The sequence below is a fragment of the Macrobrachium rosenbergii genome, chromosome 50 (assembly GCF_040412425.1).
Source record: "Macrobrachium rosenbergii isolate ZJJX-2024 chromosome 50, ASM4041242v1, whole genome shotgun sequence".
NCBI classification, from domain to species: domain Eukaryota; kingdom Metazoa; phylum Arthropoda; class Malacostraca; order Decapoda; family Palaemonidae; genus Macrobrachium; species Macrobrachium rosenbergii.
The window spans coordinates 21182645-21189990 of record NC_089790.1 but is presented as its reverse complement, the minus strand read 5'-3'; positions in this window follow the sequence as shown (position 1 = coordinate 21189990).

The window sequence follows — 7346 nt, the reverse complement described above, 5'->3', positions numbered from 1 at the left end:
ATATATATATATATATATATATATATATATATATATATATATATATATATGTACACACACACACACACACACACACATATATATATATATATATATATATATATATATATATATATATATATATATATTATATGGAGAGAGAGATGGAGAGAATAATGAGGTTTAGTTGCAAGTGACTACTCATGGGCTTCTATAATGAAGCAAGAACCCGTGCTAGCACAGGTCTGGCTTAATCTAAAACAACAACAATGCATTTAATGACACTTTGTGTAACGCCAGCTGAACAAGCCTATAAATCACTCACCGTAAATTACCGTATATAAATGAATTGCAAGACAAAAAAATTAATTATATGAAAAATAGAAAATAAATTTGGAAGAGATGATTAGTTCAAAGGTCAAGGGGAAAGGTTAAAAGAAATCCTTTTTTTTAACTCAGGTTCAAAGAGGACAAGAAAAGTGAGGATAGAAAAGTGGTTCCTAACCAAGGAAAGAGCGCAAAAATCCTTTTTCTTTACTGAAGGATGGTTGTAGGATACCAACCTTTGTCGTCTTGAATAGGGTTTTGAGAAAAATTCAGTGTATTGTTTACATTTTAGGTTATTTCATTTTTTATTATTTTATTTATCTGTTTATTTATTTATTAATTTATTTATATTTATCTGTTTTTTATTTATTGTTATTTTGTCTATTTTATTTTTTAACGTATTTATATATTTATATGTATATTTTTTATCATTTATTTCAGAAAACGGGACATATCCGTAGCTGTCATCACGGTAAACGTACTGATATTCCGCCTATCACGATTAACAATCATTTGGTGTTTTGATCCACCGTCACAAAAGGTGTATTAGAATGGTAATATATATATATATATATATATATATATATATATATATATATATATATATATATATATATATATATATATAGAGAGAGAGAGAGAGAGAGAGAGAGAGAGAGAGAGAGAGAGAGAGAGAGAGAGAGAGAGAGAGAGAGAGAGAGAGAGAGAGAAAAGGGTCTGCTGGTAAAACTGACAAAAGGTTTTTTAATTTTCGATTTATGTTTTTATTTATTTATTAATGAATTAAGAAATCTTATTTATTTTTCTGGGTGGGGTGAGGTTACCTCGTTTAAGGCCCTCGTGTTCTTCTCCTCTGGGATAGAGAGAGAGAGAGAGAGAGAGAGAGAGAGAGAGAGAGAGAGAGAGAGAGAGAGAGAGAGAAAGAAAGAGAGAGGGGGGGGGAGCGGGTGTTGGGGAAAAGATATTTACGAGGGTCCTGAAATTTATGATGTTCCGGAATTCGTTTCCTGTTAATCACAGGAAGCAATTTTTTTTCGCTCCAGTAATATTAAGATGCTAATGAGGGTTCAGAATAGATATCGCATGTGGAAGGGGGGTGGGGCAGAGAGAGAGAGAGAGAGAGAGAGAGAGAGAGAGAGAGAGAGAGAGAGAGAGAGACAGACAGACAGACAGACAGACAGACAGACAGAGATTCTCTCTTGCCCTTTTCATCTTCATTATTCTTTTTCCGAATTCCAGAATTCCAAATTTTTGGAGATGTTTCTTAATTATATTTTATTTATCACTTTTTCAGATTTTTTCTTATTTTTTGGAAGATTTAATTAGTGAAGCTGCTTTTCATTTTACATCGCCACCCCCCACCCCACACACAGAACTGTATGGTTTGATATTAAAGAAAGTATAATATACAGTGAGAGAGAGAAGCGTTAGGTTTTTGTTGTTCAACAGAGAGAGAGAGAGAGAGAGAGAGAGAGAGAGAGAGAGAGAGAGAGAGAGAGAGAGAGAGAGAGAGAGAGAGAGAGATATGTGTGCGTCCATGTAGTATATTGACTTTGGTATATTGTGGCATGGGTAATATTTAGAGGAAGAGCGAAATTCCAGGAATTATGGAAGTTTGTCTCTTCGTAATTCGTTCACGAAAGTTTTTTCCTCTGGTGGTATTAAGATGCTAATGAGGACACAAGAAAGTTAGCTAAGAATTCGCATGCAGAGAGAGAGAGAGAGAGAGAGAGAGAGAGAGAATTTCCTTATGGACAGTAAAGGCAAATCATCAAACAAATAGGTTAGGTTTAGTTAGGTTAGTTTAGGGTAGGTGAGGTTGGGTTTTACCTGTACATACAATAAGAGAGAGAGAGAGAGAGAGAGAGAGAGAGAGAGAGAGAGAGAGAGAGAGAGAGAGAGAATTTCCTGAAGGGTAGTAAAGTCAGATAAACAAACAAATAAGTTAGGTTAGATTAGATTTGGTCTTTACCTTAACACATCTGGCAACAACAGCACCATACCACTTCATCCTCATCACAATTCCCTTCACAATTAAACCATGACGAGGGTTATGGTGAAACCTCGGACCTACTTGGGAACTGGTCTCCAACCTTCCCTCAACCTCCCCTCTATCTCCCTCATTATTTAGTTTCTGTAAAAGAAACTATTGTGCTGGCTCTGTCTGTCTGTCCACACTTTCTGTCCGCCCTCAGATCTTAAAAATTACTGAGGCTAGAGGGCTGCAAATTGGTATGATGACCATCCACCCTCCAGTCATCAAACATACCAAGTTGCAGCCCTCTAGCCTCAGTAATTTTTATTTTATTTAAGGTTAAAGTTTGCCGTAATCGTGCTTGTGGCAACAATATAGGACAGGCCACCACCGGGCCGTGGCTGAAAGCTTCATGGGCCAGGGCTCATACAGCATTATACACTGTACAGAAAACTCGATTGCTTCGAAGAAACTTCGGCGCATTTTTTACTTGTTTTTCTCCTCTCTGAAACTCGGGTATTCTGTGATTCTTCACCTAATCTTGTTCAGATCTCTAAAACCTGTTAGCCTGTAATGACGCTTTTGGTTCATAGGTAGGCTCTGAACTCCCTGCAACATGAACGCATTTACAGCTAGGCCTTTGGATCTCAGATCTCCTCTCTGTGGTGCCATTGGCCAAAATATCCTCTTCCAATTTCTCCTGTTATTCTCTGCTTTTGGTTTTATTCCATATTTCCTCTTAACTTTCCCTTTTTCAACTCTCATGCCTTTTGCCAGGAGTCCTTTCTTATCTTCGCGCACATGGCAAGGTTTTAAGGATAGGAATTGCAATTCCCATCACAGTAAGCGGAATGGAATATAGAGTTTGGGCCGAAGGTCAAGCACTAGGACCTATGAGGTCATTCACCGCTGGAAAGGAAATTGAGAGTAGGTAGGGTTGAAAGGTGTAACAGGAGAAAAACCTCGCAGTTGCACTATGAAATAATTGTTAGGAGAGGGTTGAAAGTTAGATGGAAGAAAAATAATATGAATGGAGGTACAGTAAAAAGGAATGAAAGGGGTTGCAACTAGGGGCCGAAAGGACGCTGCGAAGAACCATTAGTAATGCCTACAGTGCACCCCGTGAGGTGCACAGAGATTCATTCGTAATAAAATGAGGCCCTTGCATTTCTCTCTTCAAGGAGATGGAGCAAATTGTTTAACATCCTACGCATGTTTCTTGCGGGCTTGGCCATGTATTCAACACTATCACATTGTTCTAATTACCATAAAATAATTCCTCCACTGTTGTCAATTTTGGGTCATTGATCTGCTTCCATTGCTTCAACCTCTCTCTCTCTCTCTCTCTCTCTCTCTCTCTCTCTCTCTCTCTCTCTCTCTCTCGATTCCTTTGGGACAATACCAGCTTTGGGGCATCGTTGTTTTGGTAGCTGAAACTCTGACGTTACGGTATGAATGTCGATGGCTTTTTAACCTTGGAAATTGGGGCATGTGTCTTCAGAAAGCGCTTTACAGAATCCCGTTTGAATTAGCATTATTGGTGTTCTTATGGGCGTGCTCGCTGGAACTCATTATTCCTCTGTTTCCCTTAATATTGATTAGTCACTGGAGTGCGTCGCAGCCGTGGGCTTAGAGAGAGAGAGAGAGAGAGAGAGAGAGAGAGAGAGAGTTATGAACAAAACTTAGACTTATAATCCTAAAATGGGGACGTAACCCGAAGAGAGAGAGAGAGAGAGAGAGAGAGAGAGAGAGAGAGAGAGAGAGAGAGAGAGAGAGAGAGAGAGAGCGAACAGGAGAAAAAGTAACACACTTAGATCATTCCTGATGTAAATAACTTAAATATTTGTCATAAAATTGAAACTTGGACCCACCAGATACATAGTCCATTTGAATTTTTGCCAGATATATTTACCTTTCCAGTTTTCGTTAGCAGATGCACTGATTACTAACCATTGTATTTCTTCAGTTATAATAATAATAATAATAATAATAATAATAATAATAATAATAATAATAATAATAATAATAATAATAATGTACATACTTCTATTGTCATCCCTTTGGTAGAATGAATCCATGTTCAGGTACTGTAACATTTCTCTTTTTATCTTTTCTTTATTCCGGTTTCCTATTTCGTCGTAATTAATGTTACATTTTTCACTGTACCCTGTTCCTTTCATATAACTGCTTATTTTTATATCTGAGGATCAACTTTCCCCACCTTATTTTCTGATGAACAGCGTATCAGAGAACACGCTGCTTTTTTATATAAATACATTACGTAACATAGTCCAGGTGGCGTTATATATCCTACGTATATTTCATTATATACGTAAAAACTCCCAAGATCTCTTCAGGTTTCTGTTTACTAAGAAACTTTCCGGACACTCAATATGAAGAAAAAAGCCATTAGTCTTTGTCTGCTATTTTCGTATAGTTTTTTTTTTCCGGCACTTTTCCTCTTCTTCCACCACTCTTTCAAACTCTTGGTCATAACTTTTATTTTTCCAGAACTTCTCCAAGAGTCTATTGAATCTCTCATCAGAGGGATATTGGCCCATTTTGTTTCAACTTCCCGAACTTCACCAAATTACGTTTGATTTTCACTTTCTTTTCATTATTCTTGCTTGGCGTTCTGTCTTCTGAGAGTCTTACTATTTTTGTATCCAGAAATGTTTGTGAGTCTTTGATGCTAAAATGTGAGAATTTTTTCTGGATTTGTCTGTTTAACTTTCGACATATGTAGCCCTGTTTGGAAATTCCGTAATGGGTAGTGCTGTCAGTATACCTCAGCCCTAGGAGAGCTGTTAACCAGCTCAGTGGTCTGGTAAAACTGAGGTATACTTAACCTCATGCGGTGCATTGTAGGCACTACTCAAGGCTGTTCGCAGAGTCCTTGCGGCCACTAGCTGCAACCTTTTATTGTACACCCCTTCATATTCTATTTCTTCTATCTTACTTTCCACCCTCTCCTAACAAGTGTTTCATTCTGCAACTGCAAAAGGTTTTCCTTTTGTTACACCTTTCAAAACTTTTTATTCTCAATTTCCCTTTAAGTGCTGAATGACTTCATAGGTCCCAGCGCTTGACCTATGGCCTAAATTTTATTTGCCATTCTATTCCTATTTGGAAAAGAAGAGTGCTTGCAAGCTAAGGAAAAAGATACAGGGAAGGGAAGTATTAACAAGGAAAACAAATAAAATAAGGCAGTTTAACTATGAAATTTAGTATCACGAGAACCTGCCCAGTAAGAGAGCATTTGCACCCAGTTTGAACTTCTGAAATTCCAACGATGCAGGTACACGACTAAGGAAGACTATACCGTAATTTCTTCACAGCCTGAACAGAACTTTTAGAAAACTGTGTGGTACTGAACCTCACGAAATGAAAGGCAAGGATATTAGGATTAGTTAATTGTCTAAAACTACTTGTGTGTGTTGTGGGGGCGGTTAATATTCTGTGAGGCTCTCCTGCACAGTAGCACCAGAGACTATTTCTAAGGTCCAGAATAAGAAATTCAAGTGCTTATCCAACAGTTTAAGAAAGGTGTTAGTTGCTTAAGTGCAAACCAGGGGATAATATTCAAACCACGTTTTCTAAGGTTAGGCAGGTCTTCCAAAAAGTTTTTCAATAGCCGGCACAAAAATTTTTGCACAGTTAGAGATGAGATGGGCCGGATGTTTCTCAGTATGCGAATTTGCATTCTTAAATGACTTCAAAGATTTTTAATGAGTTGCGCGTAGTTAGAGAAACACTGTCAAGGAAAAGATCTGACAGGGGAAGGGTTAGATCTCTCTCTCTCTCTCTCTCTCTCTCTCTCTCTCTCTCTCTCTCTCTCATATAACAGTCAATCAATTTCCATTACATATTTTATCGTCTTAGAACTACATTTGCAAGTTTCTCATATACATACATACATACATACATACATACATACATACATACATACATACATACATACATATAAATTTATATATATATATACAGTATATATATATATATATATATATATATATATATATATATATATATATATATATATATATATATATATATATAATACTCGTAAATGCAATTCTAAGAAGAAGCGACACGTACGTAATGGAAATAGAATGATTCATAAGAGAGAGAGTACTTCTTGAATGACCCTCCCATTCTTAATTACGTGACATGAATTTTGATAAAGTTCTGACCACATAGGTTTGTTATTTTCCATATCTATTTTCATGTCCCACTCTGAGAGAGAGAGAGAGAGAGAGAGAGAGAGAGAGAGAGAATTCGTAGTATGATATTTGCTGAATGGCTTCACGCCCATACGATGAGGGCTACCTCGTTCTTAATGAGAGAGAGAGAGAGAGAGAGAAAATTCGTAGTATGATATTTGTTGAATGGCTTCACGCCCATACGATGAGGGCTACCTCGTTCTTAATGAGAGAGAGAGAGAGAGAGAGAGAGAGAGAGAGAGAGAGAGAGAGAGAGAGAGACTTTTATTTCCCCAGGGGCACCCGGCAGTCCCCAGCCCCTTGCCCTAGGTCTCCTTTTCATTAGGGATGAGGGGTGGGGCAGGGGTGGAGGAGTGTGACCTGAATTGGCCCACTCGCATTTCTTTCATTTCCCGAGACGAGAGTTTTTTTCATGCTTGTTGTGTTATTACATACATTTTTTCTTTCTCTTTGTTTCCCGAAGCCGGAAGTTCTGGATTCTTCTCTTGTTGCGGAATTACTTATATCTTTTCACATTTGTCTATGTGGCACCTCTTTTAAGGTTGGCTTTTACTGAAGCGTGGATAACATTGTTCGTTAACTTGAGATCTTCAAAGTTAATTTTGATATTTTTTATTTTATATATAAAACTCACAGACAAACAGATAGATAGAACTTTATTGACCACAGCATATACAGTTTTTAAAATTACAAGTTCTTGAATGTGGCCCAATGTGGTCCAACGAAAGTGCATAAAAATGCACTTATTAATCTTTAGAATAAAAAAAACTTTAAACTAGAACACTTGAAACCATATTATATGATATTTTCAGCGTTTTAATTCTTACAAATAAAACTTTAAA